Source organism: Balaenoptera borealis, assembly GCF_965194805.1.
Source record: "Balaenoptera borealis genome assembly, chromosome: 8".
Taxonomy (NCBI): Eukaryota; Metazoa; Chordata; class Mammalia; order Artiodactyla; family Balaenopteridae; genus Balaenoptera; species Balaenoptera borealis.
The window spans coordinates 51922047-51941816 of NC_138865.1; the positions used below are offsets into that span (position 1 = coordinate 51922047).

Below are 19770 nucleotides of genomic sequence, written 5' to 3' on the forward strand. Positions count from 1 at the left end.
GGGAAAGATACTATAATAATTTTATGTCAAATATATATGGATAATATGAAACTATATTTTTACATTTTGATAACTGATCACTTGTAAAGAAGAGATAAGGGTGCCAAGTATAATCTCATTTGTGGTTGGTTGGTTTCACAAATAGAATCATAATATGTGCTTTAGATGACACAGAAATAATGAAAGGCATTAGTTAGATTGAACTTTGTTGAGTCCCTGCTTTTTGTGCAAGCGATTTTAAATTCTCCAAGCCCACTTTTCTAAAATGGGGATCCATAGCGTGTTGTGGTTAAGGATGCAAACTCTAACAACAGATTTCTGGTTCAGACTTTGTCCTCACCACTCTGACCTTAAATGAGTTGTTCTGGGCCTTGGTTTTCTAGCGTATCCTAAGATAGACAGACAGACACATGCACATCTACACACATACATACATACGTATGTATATATGTACTTACATACACCAGGCATGTATAAGAATATTCAAGGCCACATTGTTTGTAATGCCAAAAAAATAAATAAAATGTAAACAACTCAAATATCCACCAAGAGTAGAATAAATTATTGTAGCAATCATCCAGTGGAATATTATTCAACAGTAACAATGAATATATCTACACACATCAATAATGATGAATCTCAAAATAAGATATTGAAAAACCAGTAAATTCTAGGAGAATTCATTCTATAGGAGTCCATTTCCATCAAGTTCTAAAACAAGAACAACTAAACCATGTATTATCTATGGATACATACAAGGATGGAAAACTAAAGAAAACAAGGTAATGGTTTACACAAAATTTAGGATAGTGGTTACTTTTAGAGGTAAGAGGGGAATGTGATTGGAGAGGGCACACAGGGACATCTAAGGACTGATAAAGTTATATTTCTTAAACTGAGAAATGTGTATTGGGTATTTGCTTTCTAATTCTTCTACAAACTGTACATATGTATTTTATGCACATATATATGATAATTTCAAACAAAAATAATAATTATAAAAACTACCACATTTTTGAGAGAACTAAATAAGATTATAGACATTTAGCAACAGTGTCTAGCATATAGTAAGCTCTCTATACGTGATACGAGCCATAATGATGTTGTTATGACATGGAGATGTTTGTGCCACTTAGAAGAAGAAAATGCCAAAAACTATGTCTTCATCTGTTTACACTATTGTATTCCAAAATGCCTGAAAATCTGTTAGAACCACAGTCCTCTTAGACAATGAAACCTGATAGCTTTCAACCTTCACTAACCCAAGGGATTGTACCAGAGAGATTCTTAGATTCTCAGCCACAGATAAGCATTCTACTTGGTTAAGTGTCAGGCACCCAGTGGATATCCATACTGATGAATGTGAAGTGTTTAGTTACCTGATATCAGAGAATTAAGCCCAACCTTTAAAGAAAAAATGATAGATTAATATCTGCATCTTAGTTTAGGATCAAGTCTTGAACTTAAGCTATTCTAACTAGGGTCTAGTCACAGAATAATAGAATCATAGAATTAGTAAAAGCACCTTGACCATCATCTCATTCAATTATTTATTGTACAGCTGAAGAAGCTGAAGCTCAGGGAGGTTAATTAACTTCTTCAAGGTCAACAATGAGTTTGTGACACAGTCAGAACTAGAACACGAGTTAGGATGGAAGCTGCAGAAAATGTTCTACCATTGGTGTTCACCAGACTAAATAGAAGGAAAGATGGGAGGAGGATGGGAATAGAAGGGAAGGTAAGTGAGATCAGAAACACCCAGTTCCTTTCAAAGGAGCATAGGAACTAAAATCCATTGAAGCTTCTCTAGGATACAGGCCTTCACACCACTTTTGAGGTAACACCCCCGAATGAACTCCTTTTGAGCCAGATTCCTGGGAAGAAGACAGACTCAGCCCATTCTAATAGCAGATAACATATGCAATTTCAGAGAAGTCTGGCACCTTCAAACTTACCCTTGTCTCCATCATCTGCAACAAATCCATTTGATGGGCATACAGTACAATACTTGCTCTTACTTGATTATTCTGCTCTTGAATCATGTTTATCCCTAACCAATCAACAATCTAAGGCTAGCTTTATAATTATTTTCTTCAATAAGTACTCACAGGAAACCCATTAGAGATAAAGGCTCTGTACTGGGCACCAGAAATTTGATGAAAAGTATTTACTCATTGTGCTGCAATGAACATTGTCGAATCTAAAAAAAAAAAAAAAAAATGCTACTGAAGAACCTAGGGGCAGGACAGGAATAAAGACACAGACGTAGAGGATGGACTTGAGGACACGGGGAGGGGGAAGGGTAAGCTGGGACGAAGTGAGAGAGTAGCATTGACATATATACACTACCAAATGTAAAATAGATAGCTAGTGGGAAGCAGCTGCATAGCACAGGGAGATCAGCTCAGTGCTTTGTGACCACCTAGAGGGGTGGGATAGGGAGGGTGGGAGGGAGGCTCAAGAGGGAAGGGATATGGGGATATGTGTTTACATATAGCTGATTCACTTTGTTATACAGCAGAAACTAACACAACACTGTAAAGCAATTATAGACCAATAAAGATGTTAAAAAAAAAAAAAGGTATTTACTCAAACTCCATTTACCTTGTCCAATCAGGGAGACAGTGATTTATTCAAAAGAAAAATAGACCAACCAGAAGTAACTCTCTGCAGACTAACCCCCAATCTTTATATCGTAAGGACAATTAAATAAAAGCTCATAAAGAATCTTGCTTGCTTCAGGACCTTATCAGCTTGAGCCAGCTGATAGGGAAAGTAGGTCTTATGGTTGAACTCTTGAACCAGGAAAGGATCAGTCCAAAGATTCTGTCAAGTGACGTGACCTACCAAAGTATTCCCATTCCTTGGCTTATCTTTATGACCGATGAATGATTGCCTCTTATTTGCTCTATATGTTTGGAAAATGTGGTTAAATTGCTGAAGCTGTCCCAAGCAAGAGGTTTCCTTCTGGGACAAAAGAAAAATAATCCCCTAAATACAAGGTTTAATTAATGGAAAAATAGCTTTTGTCTGATGTTTGATGGTTTAGGAAATTTTTTTAAACAAGCAAAAAGACCTCGAAGCAGAAACCAGACCCTTCTCTAACTTTTATATTCTAATCTCTTGCCACTCTACAGGGCTCGTAGTAGCATAACATACTTTCATACTTTCATAACAAGAAAGTCTGACCTCATCAGTTGTTCGCTCATTACCATTCACCAATTTAATGTTTCATTGGAAATTCCCGTTTAGGGGAAGTTTCTAAATCATAAAATAGGTCTTTTTTTGTTGTTGTTCTTTGTAATTAAAAAACATTGACGTGTAATCGAGGTACAGTGGATGATTTCTCAGAAGGAATAATTCAGTGGGCAAAGCCAAGTTTAAGCCTCCCTGATTATTAAGGGAAGCTAGATTTGAGATTGTAAAGCAGGAGTGTGACCAAACTGTGTGAGCATCCAGTGACCTCATGCACTGGTACAACTGAACTAGCTTACACCTTCAGAGACTGACAGCGAACAGCAGAGTTAATAACTATCTATTAAATGACCAAGCAATGTGCATAGACACATGTTCAAACAATGAGAATAATCGTCTCTCCTCAAGTGATTTATTGTCTGAAACACTGAGTTAAATGGAGCATCCACTATATCTAAATGCACCAGTCAGTGGACAAAAACTGTTCAAAATGCCAACCTCCATTGTCCATTGGGAGAGGCAGTCATTTATTCAAAATGTAGCATCAGAATAAAGTTACTTTTCAGAAATTAATCCTATTATAAAGGAAACAGAGAAAGACGAACCTAGAAGGTATAAACAAGTAAATATATCTATCATGAAAGATCACAGCAAAGTTTTTTCATCTCAGAAATTATTCCAATTTAAAGAGAATAATTTGAAAAGACAGATGTTTTCATGCAGAAAAACTAGGTTTCAGGGGTTGTCTGTTGGTTTCTTCACTTATTTTAGTTAACTTTTTCATCGAGGGCCAGTTTATTTCTCAGACCTTGACCCAGCAATAGATTAAAGTCCTTAATCAGAAAAGTGGAATGCCTTATCTAATGACACATATTCTTTCTCTGTCCTTCAAAGCACATATTGTCCCTCCAAAGGAAATTCACATGAAACTAAATGACACAGCCAATAGGTACCTCGTTTGGAGATCCCCCTGGCTTCCTGAAGACCACATCACAGCACCAGTCAGCCTCCTTTATAAGAACCAGCAGATTGCATGTGTAGTTACAGTGCTGGGTAGAGGAAGTAAGGACAGGAGAAAGCAACCTTAGGTCATCCTCCCAAGGCCCCTGATGTGGAAGGAACAATCACCTCGTACACACAAACGATCATTGTAATCCCCAGTACAAGGGTTTAGGGTGTGGGAAAGGAAACTCAGCACGGAATTTGAAAGCTAGAATTGCAAGGTGAGAGATCTGAGAGCTTCAAGAGAAGTTTGTTTTGTTTGTTTTCAGTCTAGACTGAGAGTGGACGACTTAGGAAATATGCTTTAGGTTAGAAGGCACCCGGGGGGTTGTTTTCTTTCTCTACTTAGAGCCCTGAGTAATAATGCACATGCCAGTGCCTGCACTCAGAGCTGACGAATGATGACAGAAATTCCCTCTTTCTTTCCACATCCAATCAAAAATCAAGGATGACTGCCACTACCTTCTTAGGACCTCCTCCACTTCTTATGTCTCCCACGCTACTTATATCTTCAATATTTCAGATGTCTCAAAATTTCTCACCTGGGCTAGAGCAATCATCTCCTAACTACTCTCCCCGCTGCCAGCCCCTGATCTGTTTTCCACACTGATTTCTAAAGAACAAGTTTGACCATAGGACTGCCCAGTTTAAAATTTTTTAGTAGCTTCCAATAGCCTTCGGGTTAAAATTCAAGCTATCCTAGTACAGGCTTTGATAACACAATCACCTTGATTCACATCCTGTCTTTGCTACTTACCAACTTAGGAAAGTTTCTTAACCTCTTTGATCCTGAATATCTTCATCTATAAAACGGGATAGCAATAGTCCTTCTCCATAGGTTTGCTGTGAAGTTTCAATGAGATACTTCTTTGAAAGAGCTTAGCACTGTGCCTACTTTTCAGTAACTTTTGACTATTAGCGCTATTATGGTTTCACCAACTTACTGTTAGCTATGAAAGCCCTTCCACAACTTGGCCCACTCTCCCTCTGCAGTTATCTGTCTTGCTACTAGCCCGTAATAATCACAGGTCTTATGAAGTACCTACTGTGTGGCAGTTCTCAATGCCAAAGGATTTACATATATTCTTTAACCATTAGCAATTCTATAAGATCAGTACTAGCTTCCTCATTTTACAGATAAGAAAACTGAGACACAAAAAGTAGTTAAGCAACTTGGCCAAAGTAATCCAGCTAATAAGTGGTGAAGCCCATAGCTGAAATCAAAGCCCATCATACTCCAACTCTGTTTTTTCATGACTAACTATGCTGCCTTTACCCTACTTTATTTCCAAAAAAATTATGCAACAGTATTTCTGGTCCTTATATGCTTTTCCAGAACCTTGCTACTTCTCCATTAAGAGATAGAATCTGTGTCCCCTCCACTTGAACCTGAGCAGGACATTTTGACTACCTCAACTAACTGAGTCTGGCATAAGTCAGGCTATGTAATTTCTGAGGCTAGGTCATAAACGGCAACATGCCTTCTATCTGGCAGTCTCTTTTGGAGTATGCACTATTAGAAGCCTAAGCTTCCATGTAAGTTCAGCTCCCTGAAGCTGCCATGCCTGAGACACCACGTGAAGAGATCACGTAAAGATAGAAATGCTTGAAAAGCCCCAGTTGTTCAGCCATACCTGAAGCAGACCCAGCAGTCACTGCATAGAATATAAAGGGGCTGTCCCCACCAAGCCCTGACCAAATTACAGATCTGTGAACTAAATAAATGATCATGATTATTTAAGCCACTAAGTTTGGGAATGTTTTGTTATGCACCAATAAAAAACCAGATCACCCACAGAAACCTCCAACACTATTTAATCACTTTCATTTCCCCTGACAACACACCTCCCATGGCCTTCAAATATGCAGCTACCTCTGCCTACAAATCACCACCAGTCCCTAATGCCCCAGCCAGCACACCAATACCCTCATTTAGAGAGTTATTTTGCTTTCAAGGGTCACTGTAGATAATTTTTGTTGTAGTTTTAGTCATCTTTAATCATTGTTGTAGTTTTAGTCATCTTTCCCCAAATCTGGAAGTGTGTGGTTAAGGACCCAAACTTCAAGTCAAAGTGTCTCGGTTTAATTTTTTTTTTTTTTTTTTTACTGCTTCCAGGTTGTAGGACTTAATCTCTTCAACCTCGGTTTCTCCAAAAGGGAGTAATAGCCAAACCCCTATCTTGGTATTGTAGGGGTTCATTTATAGCTCTGAGCAAAGTTCCTGGTATTTAATGAGTTCAATACATATTGCTGTTATTAGAGCACTAATTATATTTCATTGCAATTATCTATTTCTTTCTCTGTTTCCTCTTCTGAACAAGAACAGTGTATCCTCATGCTTGCCACCTGGGATATGCAAAAAAAACATTTTTATTAATTGAATAAATGAATGAACAAACAAATGGATGAATGAATGAATGAAAAGTATGTATAATCTAGCCTCCCTTTCAACTCTTTTTGTCCTGCATGTAGGAGAGGAAGGATGATAGAGCTCTCCAGTCCTGTGGGAAACAGTCACAGTGCTGGCTGCAGGCTTTTCTTCAGGTCCAATTCTTCTCTCTTTTCCTAGTGGTGCTGTAGTACCACAGCCATGCAGAGAGCATGCTCACTTGGTCAAGTGAAACTTTTTACTCCTGAAAATCCAAACCAGATGGCAGGACTGTAAGGAAAGCCAGTGCCAAAATCTCAGATGGCCTCCAACTACAGATTGTCTTTCCTCTTCTAACCATTTTATAGCATGCCATCCAGATACCTGACCTTGCCAAATAAGACCAGTTAATCTTTTACAATGTCAGCCCCTTTTATGGACTCCACGATATGCCAATGCCATATGGTGGCAATGCTGTGGAAGGGACTCTGCTCTTCCTGACAAGCAGGTTTGTGCTGCACTAAGCAGATAATTCACCTCTTGCCTCGTGCATGATATTTCCCCACTGATTTCTGCTCAACAGAGGGAAGTTGAGAGAAATTACTAAACAGCAGCACAAACTTGATTAATAAGATGAGGAGATATTCTACACTTAATTTTCATTTTCACCATAGAATTTACATATATACATATTTATACCTAAAATTCTCATTATAACAGCTAAAAATCTAGATATGCTGGCTGAGTTCCAATAACTGCCATTGGAACTCAATGCTATCTAAGGATATCAGTGTCATTCCAGTACATCTCAATTTTAATATCCAGAAAGCCCCAAAGCACCAGTGAGTCCTTCAGTATGCCTTCTTGCCTCAGCATAAAAGAAAAAGTTTAAATATTTTTTTAAATGAGTAAAATCCAGGGTGCTGGCTCTCTATAGTTCTAAATTGCTTTAAAAGTGAATGTGGAGTTTATCTTATTATTGTAGATTCTATGCTGCTTACGAGTTTAATCATTTCTGCATTCTTTCTCTGGAAGGAGCTTTTCGAAGGCTGCATAATGCTGAGGGTTAGAAAGATTTTTGAGGCGTGGCACCATCTTCTCTGATTGGGCAGCAGATCTCGAACGATGTGGGCCTTTTGCCGTTGACTCACCAGAGGGCAGCAGCTTTGCAGCTTGATGTCAGCAGGCAAGAATGTCAGATACTTCTGTCTGCCAGCCGCTCCCCGCAGCCCCCAGCAGTAGCCCAGAATTAAGCAAAGCTGTTTGGGTTAGCCTCTGACCAGCCTCCAGGGCTTCTCGCTGCCCTGGTTACCATGCTCCAGCAAAGAAAATCCCCACCAGATCTCCGCAGGGGAACGCTAAACTCTTCCAGCTATGTGTCTCTGGGGATACCAATATAATTGCCCAGTTAAGGTTTGGATTCTGGGGAGACCGAGTATGGTTTTCCAGGCACCCCTCTTTAACACACACACACACACACACACACACACACACACACACACACACACAAAACACACAAGTTTTCTCTAGAAGGGAAACACCAGAATGCAGAAAGAAATCTGTAAACAGGCACTAGAAAAATTTCTAGATTCTAGATGGATTGTGTGCCGTTTGTACTCCTCACATTTAATCTGCCTCAATTTTCCACACATTTCTGACTGTTCTAGCTGAAGCCTCAGATGAGAGCTAGAACTATCCCTGCAGCCCTTTCTATCCTAACTTTCCATGATGCCAAGAAATTAGACAACTAGGAGCTTTCTGAGAGGATTGGCTTTCTGGTGCTCATGAGGCAGAGTCGCCTGCCCCCCAGTAGCTAGTCTCTGAGTACCTATTTTTATTTATTACGTAGTTTCACATCTCCTCTCCCACCATCTTTCCACTGAGCAGAAAAGAGTCTTAGTTGTAAGTTAATTAAAATGCTCATATTTGTTTTACCTTTTAGATGATTCTTGTAGTGTTAGGCAACTGAAAGTTTACACAGATGGTAGCTTATATACCTAGTTAAGATAATCATTGCAAAGGTCAAGCAACCAATTAAACCAGTACAGTTAAGCCAAGGTGAAATTGATGAATCACAGAAACTTAGTGTCTCCTAATTCACCTTGCTAAAATGTGGGGACCCCAGATTTAAGGCTGTTTGTTTCGCTTGTTACACTAAGACCTGAGTCAGAAATGCTCTCTATGGTCTTGTCCTCATTCCATTTCTCTATCCTGATGGATGGCACCAGCCTCAACTCCCCATTCTGTTTGAATGTCCTCCAGGATCCTCTAGTTTGGTTACTGTAGTGGGCTAAATCATGATCCCTAAAAAGAAATGACAATGTCCTAATCCCCAGAAGCTGGGAATATGAGCTTATTTGGGAAAAGTTAAGATATGGAGATGAGATCATCCTGGGTGATCCAGGTGGTCCTTAATCCAATGACAACTATCCTTGTAAGAAACATACAGAGGAGAGACACAGGGAGATGAGGACAGGTCCTATACAGATGGAGGCAGAGGTGGAGTGATGCAGCCACAAGCCAAGAAACTCCTGGAGCCACAAGAAGCTGGAAGAGGCAAGGAATGGATTCTCCTCTAGAGCCTCTGCTGGCAGCACAGCCCCTGCCAACATCTTTGATGTCAGATTTTTTGCCTCCAGAACTGTGAATACATTTCTGTTGTTTTAAAGGAACCAAGTTTGTTGTAATTTGTTACAGCAGCCATAGAAAACATTTACAAATGCAAATGCCTTGTAGGAATCATACAAGTAATGAAATGAGCAAGCAGTCTAGGTAGGGAAATTCTAGTTTTAGCAGCCCATAGAATTTTCATCTCAAAGCAGGGAGTGCAAGCGGTCTATAGCAAAAGTGAGAACAAACATCCTAGCCGAAAGAAGTACACATCACTCAGACCCATCCAGTTGGTACTGTGTGAAAACGAGCCCAGTATGGCCAGATCTTCCCATTTTTATTGCATTTTTATTTTCAATCTCCTGCATTTTAAGTGTTGGTTCAAAAATCAAACAGGCAAACTGCACTCTGTGGGCCCAACCAAATATGCTTGAGGTCTGATTTATGACCACAAGTGGCCAGTTGCAGCCTCTGGAGCCACTGACCCTTCTAACAGTATTTAAGGCATGTGCCACAGACCATTCACAACAGAACTAAGAACAGGACCTTTTTCCCCTCCTACTTAACCCGGTCTGCCAGCCTAGGCCACTTACATTCGAAATCTCTCCCACCCTTGATATAGGCAGAGAAATTTTTGGACCCTTGATCATTTAGAATCTAGAAGGAGTGTGTGTGTGTGTGTGTGTGTGTGTGAGAGAGAGAGAGAGATTTGAAGAGGATTAGGGGTAGAGACTCTGCATACAATGTGTGATTACTTTTCTTTTTATTGGAGTATAGTTGCTTTACAATGTTTTGTTAGTTTCTATTGTACAGCAAAGTGGATCAGCTATATGTATATACATATCCCGTCTTTTTTGGACTTCACCGCAGAGCATTGAGTAGAGTTCCCTGTGCTATACAGTAGAGAATGACTGCGTGATTACTTTAGGAAGAAAAATAAAAGAAAAAAATTATTCATCAGGGGGAATTAAAAATCAAAAGCCATTTTTGGTGGTTATTTTATCACAGAGCATTAAAATATATTTTACTCAAAGGATTGGTATTTAAGTCAGATAAAACATAAGATATAAAACTGAGATATAATTTAATATTGATACAGCCTCTGTATTTAGTTTATTAAAAGTTGCTACTTCTATGATCATTTATCACATCTTAGAGCTACCTACATCCTAATTCCAGACAGTAAGTGTCCTTTGGAGCACTACAAAGTAAGACATAACTAGATTGAATTTTTCAGGCTGACTATGAAGATAGTTATGAGCTTTGGAAGCACTACAAAAATGAAAGTAATGCAAAAATTTATATTGTAACTCTCGTTGAGTCTGCAGTGAGGAAAGAGATCAGTTTTCAAAATGACCCCTGTGTTTTCATGGAAATACTCCGAAAATAAGTAGGGGAAATTTTTGAAGGGTCCCTCTAAAAGGTAGAGGAATTTAAGATTTTCCGGAATGGATAGAGAAATGAGTCTCCTTATCGGCGGACAAGGATCCTTAGTCAAAGTTAAGGATACAAAGAACTCTAACAACACAATAAGAAGAAGACAAACAACCCAATTTTAAAATGAGCAAAAGATTTAAATGGACATTTCACAAAAGAAGATGTATATAAATGGCCTACAAGCATGTGAAAATGTTCTTAATATCATTAGTCGTTAGGGAAATGCAAATCAAACCCATAATGAGGTATCACTTCACACCCACTAGGATCATGTCCATCAAAAGACAGACACTGACAAGTAATGACAAGGATGTGAAGAAGCTGGAAACCTCATACATTGTTGGTGAGGACGTAAAATGATACAGCCACTTTGGAAAACAATTTGATTGTTTCTTAAAGTTAAATATTAATTTTCCATTCAACACAATTCTAATCCTAGGTGTCTACCCAAGCAAAATGAAGCAACACTTTCACACAAAGACTTGAACATGAATGTTCAAAACAGCTTCGTTAATAATAGCCAAAATGCAGAAACAACCAAAACGTCCATCTACTGGTGAATGGATAGACAAAATGTGGTATATCCATACAATAGCATGTTATTCAGCTGTAAAAAAGAATGAAGTACATCTGAAATATGTGACAACATTTATAAAGCTAAAAAACATTATACTAAGTGAAAAAAGTGGGACACAGAACACTGCATATTATATGATTCCACTTATAGGAAATGTCCAAAAGAGGTAAAGCCTTAAAAACAGACATTAGTGGTTGCCTGGGGCTGGGGTGGGAATGAGGATTAACTAAATGGACATGAGGATGAAAATGTTCTAAAACTGTTGTGGAAACTGTTACACACCTCAGTAAGCTTATTAGAAAGCATTGGATTGTGCACTTAAAATGGCTGAGTTCATGGTATATAAGTTATACTTCAATAAAGTTGTTAAAAAAAAAAGCTAGAGAATCATTAAAAGAATAAAACATGACATATAAAACATTTTCTCTCCTTTATCTCATTACCCAATCTATCAACAAATTCATCAATTTCTCCTACCAGACACCTCCTTTTTTAGAAATATTTCAAGTGCATAATACCTGTAGTTCAAAATACATGTACAAAATGCAACACAGTGGAAATTTTTTCTTCTGTTCTCCCTCAGCCACCCAATGCCTCTCCCTGGAAGTGATCAATGTTATCAGTTTCTTGTGTATCATTCTAGAGACATTTTATACATCTCCAAAAATATATATATGTGTGTGTATATTCTACCTCCCAACATACACACACACACACACACACCCCTACCTTTTATTCCACAACTTGTAGTATTCTGCACATTTCTTTTTTTACTTAATAATCAATGCCATATCAAAATCTAAATATCACTCAAATCTTTTCCCTCTTTACTATCCCACTGCCAGGAAACTGGGTTGGACCCTCAGTACCTCTTGCCTGGACCATTATATTGGGTTGGCCAAAAAGTTCGTTTGGGTTTTCTGTAAGATGTTACAGAAACACCTGAACAAACTTTTTGGCCAGCCCAATATTTCATCTAATTTGAGATTCCATGCGTTATAAGACACATTGGTGTTTGGGGGCCATTAAGAGAGAAAATAATACTGCCAATTAAATTATGACGTACTGTTGATTGTAAGATGCATCCCAATTTCAGAAAACATGTTTAAAATACATATATATGCATCTAGAAACAATAAAATTTGATATAACATCCTCCCAACCAGTTCTCCAACATCATACCTGGCTCCCTTTCAATTCATAGTCTCTAGATAAACAATAAGGATTTATTATATAACACAGAGAACTATATTCAATATCTTGTAATAAACTATAATGGAAAATATAAATATTTTCCATATTTATATTTTCCCCCAAAATATAAATATATACATATATATGTGTATAACTGAATCACTTTGCTGTACACCTGAAACTAACACCATATGGTAAATCAACTATACTTCAATTTTTAAAAAATGATCAATTTATAGTCTCCTGTCATAGTAATCTTTCTAAGCTCTAGGTTTAATCTTTTCACTCCTTTATTAAAAATTCTTTATGGTCTCCCATAGCTACAGGATGAAGTTCAAGTATCTTAGTGTGACTTACAAGACCCTTTCCTTTTCTGGCCTCATTTCTCTCCACTATTCTATGCTCTTGACATGCCCAACTACTGACTATTCCTCAAAAATTTAGTGCTCTTTCAAAACCTTGTGCTTTTGTATGTGTTGTTCCCCCTGCCTGGAATACACTTGACCCTCTTTCCTCCTAGCTAAATACCACATGTCCTCCAAGACTCATCTCTGGGAAAACTGCCATGAACTTCCCCAGTTCAGTTAAATGTTCTTTCTGGGATGCCACCCTCTGTGCTTAATTCCATCAAAAGCACTTTCTGCCTAATATTAGGCTTCATTGTTTCCTTGTCTGTCTTCACTATTCTTGTTTTTCTCAGATCACAAGGGATTGCCACAGTGCCTAGTCCATGGTAAGCATTTAATACATATTTATTGAATAGCTGTGTACTTTGGCCCCTGGATATAATCATCACATCTGCAATAATGAAGGTGTGGTCAGCTCAATATAGGGGAAAGTACACTGGGTCTGAAGTCAGAAGATGCCAGTTATGGGTTCTGACACTTCTAAGTCTCTGATCTTTGTTTGGTCAGTTAATGTTTCCAAGGCTTGGTTTCCTCGTCTAAAAACATGAACATTATTAGCTGCCTAGAAGGACTGCTGCAGGGATTAAATGAAGGTAGCATCTGAAGGCACCGGCACAGAGATGGTGCTCTCAACATAGCAACTTTCATTAGAGTGACTGGAACAGTCCATGCTATTGAACAGATATGATATACCCTGAGGGACTTCCCTGGTAGTCCAGTGGGTAAGACTTCACACTCCCAATGCAGGGGAACCGGCTTCGATCCCTGGTCGGGGTACTAGATCCCGCATGCATGCCGCAACTAAGAGTCCACATGCTGCCACTAAGAAGCCCGCGTGCCACAACTAAAGATCCCGCATGCTGCAATGAAGGTCCCGCGTGCCACAACTAAGACCCAGCACAGCCAAAATAAATTAATTAATTAATTAATATTAAATATATATATATTATATATATATATATGTATATATATATAACCTGAAAGCAAACACACCACTAACATGTGTTGTAATACTGAATGGACTTTTATCATTACCTCCAAACCCTGTAGGTAATTACCTTTAATAGTTTCTTTTAGATCCTTCCCAAGTTTTATTTTTAACACAAATACAAGCACTTATAACTACATATTATATTCCCTTCTTTTTGACACAAAACGGACCATGTTTTTCATATATGTGTATATATACACATACATACACACACACACACGCTGTTCTGAATGTTGCTTTTTTCACTCAAGAACTAAAGGGGCATTTTGACCTTCTAAGTTTGCCCAGAAGAATTCCAGTCAAGTAGACAAGTATGTTGAAAAAGGGACTTTACTAATTCTTCACATCACAATTCTGAACTATAAGCAAAAGGTTAAAGCTTTGACTCACAGCCTCAACTCCTTCTAAAGGGAACCACAAGAGACTGCATGACTAAAACAGTGAAGGACCGACCACGGGCAAAGAAATCGCAACCAGGCTGAAAGATCTGCAAAGGTCTCAGTATATTGCCTGGAAATCAGAAGAAGTCTGCAAACAGCAGACTAGTAAGTCTTCAGCACTACTGTTTCCTACCGGTTTTTCATCAATGATTGATATGTTCCCTACAGAGCCTTCAATTTTAAATGAAAAGGTTACTTTCAGAATTGCAAAAAGGTTCCATTTTAGGGCCGTGGCTCAGATACAGAGCAAGATCTGCATTTTTTTAAGGCTAAGTCTGTTTAGAAATCAAGAGCTGGTAGTATAAGGAGGTGGTTCAGGCTTTATAAATAGTTCTTTCAGGTTTGTTCATCACATAAATGATAAGGTTATAAGTACAAGGTTATTAAAAGTTTGCCAAATGTGGATATTAGAATAATAGACCGTTTCGTTGGCAAGTTTAATTACGGCCAGATTACCCATGTCCTCTCTCCTTTTCTCTGATTTTTTTCTCAGGCATCCATCACCTGAGTTGGTGACCTGAAGTCCTTAAACTCTCATGTGAATGGCCCCAGTTTAATCACTGTGCTGTCCACTCCCAAGTCCCTGTCTGCCCACTGCCTTTACTGAAGCTACCCACGTGGGCAAGAAAACAGACTCATTAGGAGATGTCCAATGAGTCAGTCAGTAGAAACAGCAGATTCACCATCTCATGCCCAGTAAATTACTGTCACTCTGACCCCAGCTATCATGTATACACAATGCAGAAAATTTAGCAGGAAGATTAAGAATGAGCTGGGAAAGAGTACAGAAACTCCTGATGGTCTTAGATGGGGCTGGGAGCACAGGATTGTGTCTGACCACATAAGCCAAGAGAAGTGGAAGTCTGAGTCAGTTCTCTACACTGTACCGGCCACAAACACTGCCAACCCAGCAGGCAAAGAAAAATAAATTCAGGGAGCTATGGGAGCCAGCAAGCAAAGGCACTGAATCTAACAAGGGGGCAGGGCGAGGAGGGAGGGTTATTAGAGCAATCAGGTAAAGCCCATTAACAGCCGATTTCTCAACAAACCATAAAGATACTGGTGCAGTATATTTACTATTTGGTGCTTGAGCCAGAATAGTAGAATAGTCTGATGAATGAGCTAGAGATGGCCAGATGGAGAAGGGCAGAGGTCACAAAACACAGAAAAACATTAAGGCTCTAAGTCTTGAAATAACAGGGCATTTTAATAACTCCAGATAGTTCCCTGTGAATGGATGGAAGAAGGGGGAGACAGGGCCAGCATCATAGTGAGAGATGAGATGAGGCTGGAGAAATGGCCAGAGGCAGATGATGAAGGATCATGTGAGGTCACACTAAAGATCTTGGATTTCAACCTGAAGGCACGACTGTGAGCCACTGCAGGATTTTAAACAGGGAGTAACAAGATCAGATTTAAGTTTTGGGAAGGTCACTCATAGCATGTAGGTCATGGATTTGAGTGCTGCTTCCATAGCACCCACTATACTATATTGTAATAGGCATTCGTCTGTCTCCACACTAGTCTGTAACCTCAATAAGAGCAGAAAGCATGTCTGCTTTCTCATTATTACATCTCAAGTACCTAGTATAATGCCTAGCACACAGTTAGCTATGGATGTATGGATGGAAGGATGGATGGATGGATGGACGGATGGTGGGTTCTAATCTCATTCATCTTTTTTTAAAAAAATTGAAGTATAGTTGATTTACAATGTTGTGTTAATTTCTGCTATAGAGCAAAGTGATTCAGTTATATATACACATTCTTGTTTTATGTATATTCTTTTCCATTATGGTTTGTCACAGGATATTGAATGGAGTTCCCTGTGCTATACAGTAGGACCTTGTTGTCTATCCATTCTATATATAATAGTTTGCACTGCTAACCCCAACTTCCCACTCCACCCCTCCCCCATCCCCCTCCCCCTTGGCAAGCACAAGTCTGTTCTCTATGTCTGTGAGTCCATTTCTATTTCATAGATAAGTTCATTTGTGATTTCTTCCTGTCGTCTCACCTTTCATGTCTGCAGATTGAAGAGTCCTAATTCTGATGAGGCATCCTCATAATCATCTTTTTTAAAAATTTTCCCTTCAGATCTTACCTTTATCTAAACTATCCTGTAAGAAGCTTACAAAGGCCAAAACCATACAGTATTCTAGGGACAAACATAAGCTACCTACCATTATACAAATGAAGGGTAATATATTTTTGTCTAATTTTCAAAATTTTTCCAGTGATGATCATGATTTTGTTGGCTTTTGAAGTAAAAGCAATAGATCAAATCAGAGTCTTTACAATGACCACTCAGTCTCCTTTTCATAAACAAGAGCTCAAAGCCCAGTGCAGTGTCCCCTGCCAAGTGTCTCTTTTCTTAATTGTGGTCATGACCACCTACCACTCTCTGCAAGGGTTTCTTCCAACCCTGGTTACCCTGGTCCTGTTCAACAAGTTATGGTGTACAACTTACTCTTTCCAACTAGAATATCTGGAAGAAAAAAAAAAAAAACTAGAAACAACTGATTCTCTTTTTGTTTTCCCTAAATTAATCATTTTCCATTTTGCCATCTAATTTCCACTGTCAAGGTTTAATAATTATTATTGTACTTGTAGAGTGCTAGATTTATATGAGACACTGTTCTAAGTGATTCTCACTATATACATATACTCATTTAATCCTCACAAAATCCCTATGACATCCATATCAATATTATCCCTATTTTACAAATGAAGAAACTTGAGGCACAGGGAAATTGAGTTGTTTGTCAATAACACATATTCCAAAACTGGTATATGACAGACTAGAGATTTGAACTTATGCAATCTGACTCTAACGTAGAGCCGGTGTTCGGTGGAGAAGGAGGGAAAGAGAAGAGACAAAGAGTTTTATCTGAGCCCGTCCACTATTAGCAGAGACTCTGGGTGAATTTGCTGGTCTCAGTTTTGACATCTGTGCTGTGAAGATAGTAATAGATACCTCACAGTTTGTTGAGAGTAATAAATACAACCATGCATGTAAAATATCTGGCTGATGGAAAGTGCTTAACAAATGTCATTTCTCTCTCTCCTCCACCCAGTTAGTTCTGTCTTTAGGTTATCACAACCATTTGAAAGCCACTGTTAGAAACCATACAGTTCATTTCCCAGCCCTGTCCTGCACCAACTGTATGAACTGAAGCCTCCATTTCCTTTACTTTAACCTGGCAATCATAAAACCCATTGTAAGATTAAATGAGATCATGTTCGAAAGGCAATTAACACAGTGCCTGGCATATGGTAAATGCTCAGTAAATGACAGCAGCTATAATGATGGTGATGATAAGGAACAGGAGGGGATTATTAAGAATTATGGTGATGATATTTCCAGCTCAATTCTCTCTCTTCACCAAAAAAAAAAAAACACAAAAAAACAAACCTGCCATCTGCCCTCCAGGACTATAAGAAATAGAAAAGCTTGACTCTGTTACTTCCTTGAGGTAGAGAAATTACTTGAGTCCCCAGAGATTATCCTCAAGCACAATAGTCTCAACCTTCTAGTGCATAAAATCATTTGGGACATTTATTAAAATTTCAGATAGCAGGGAGCCACCCAGTAATTCTGGTCAATAGGAAAGTCATGGGGTCCCAAGACCCAGAGATCTACACTTTGAACCAGCTGTCAAGTGACTTTGAGTTGGTAGCTCTGGGATCACACTAAAAAAACACCATCCTGGGATTAAATCAGCATATTTATTGCCTTGAACCAAGATTATTTCTAAGAATCTAAGTGAAATTTTTAATGAGATTTAAGATTGGTTGTTACTTTAAGGGGATTATTTATTGGGAAATATTTATCACTGGTTGCCAACTCAAAGTATTTGCTCAAATATCTCACAGTTTTATTCTTGAGAATAAAATAAATAACAAGACACTCCTTTGATAAATATATATATGTACATAGATATACACATAGATTGCTATATATACATATGTAAGCATCGATGTCAGCAGTTTGAAATACCCTTAAAGGAACTTGCAGTCTACTTTCATGATCTCATACAGCGTAGTCATAAATTTCAGTCCCTGCTAGTCAGATGGTGTCATCAAATATTTATCTATTGTTACTTGAAGGATAATGAATTTGTGTTTCCTGTAACTCTGAAAGGGTTAGCCTGGTTTTATTCGAACTATATTACACACTCATCAAGAATGTTTTAATGCACTTCTCAAAGTTCGCCCAGTGAACATTTCCAGTACTAGTAAAGAAAAGTTATGCGTGGATAGTGCCACCTGATAGATTAAGAAACTGAGAGGGGAGAGTTTACATTTTCACAGACCACAGAGAAAGGCAACATGATAATTTAACTGTCATCAAACTGATTCTGTGCTCAAGTCACTAGAGCATGTCTGCCATCACCTAATTTGGTCAGCCTTGGTTGGCTTTGGAGAAAAAGAATTTTCAAAGAAAAAAAATAACATTTTCATAATATTTTACTTATGGCCTTTGTTAGAGCTTCCACAGTATTATTAAGAAGTTAAATCTAAAATTCTTCCAGAGACAGAATTAAGCTCGCAACCCAGTGAAGCAGATAAATTAATCTTTACCGATCTTAAAAAATTTTTTGAGACATTTGATATTTTTAGATGTCTCTGACCAAGTGTTAAGTAAACTAAAAACTAAAGGAAAATTGCAGGTGGTTCTTAATACTGTATAAATCAAGTAACTTGAAGATAATGAGCAACTCACCTTTTACAAGGTTTTTTAGTATTTTTCTAACATCTGTTATGTAAAGAATTGTATCAGGTGAACATCACCAATTAGATCTCCTCTTCAAGATCAAATACTTTTAATCCATTTTTTGTAATGTTTGGAAGGAATGTGTTTTAATTGAATCATTTACAAATTTTTTAAATTAACCATTAGCTCAATCTAATACCAAATTGAGAGAAAAAAATTAAAAAGCTTAATTTGTGATTTCATAACCCATTAAAATTTGGTCCAAAAACTATTCTAGGTTTTATTACATAGTTAATGTCTTAGTCCTACTATTGAATGTTTTTAATATTATCATTTGAAATTAGAGATTAAAATGGTTCATTTCATCTTGCTACTCATCCTGTGCCTTTTAAAGGTAGAGCTATTCGGCTGGAAAAAAAGGAGGGGGTGTTTTTAAGGACTGATGGGCCATCATAAATTAGAATCCTGTGAGATCTTTGCAGATCTTACACTGAGTTGACAGTGTAAGAAACAGGTGCCTGTTGGGTTTCTCTTTGCTTTGACAAGCAGGTGTGTGGTTTGCTGCTTTTGCTGATCCATCCAGACACTCAAGTTCAGACAAAGGGAATCCAAAGTTTCTGTCATTTTTGTTTATTTTACCTAAGTAACTCTTGTGAACTCCACCCAGGCTTGGGAGTCTGCTTGCCCAGGGATAATTTTACTAGATACATTCAGTGGTATTTCAAACTTCAAAAGGGTGACTTTATAGAGTTGGCTGATACTCTTTTATACAACCTGGCCTCGTCTCTTGAAACCTCCTGGAAGGCAATATCAGTGTAACCTATGTCTATTC

General features: G+C 38.2%; 1 long non-coding RNA gene across 2 annotated transcripts in view; it reads left to right on the forward strand.

Moving 5' to 3' along the window:
• LOC309632770 overlaps positions 1-19770 on the forward strand; it is a 114788-nt gene that overhangs the window by 57419 nt on the left and 37599 nt on the right. The gene's annotated exons all lie outside the window — the stretch shown is intronic.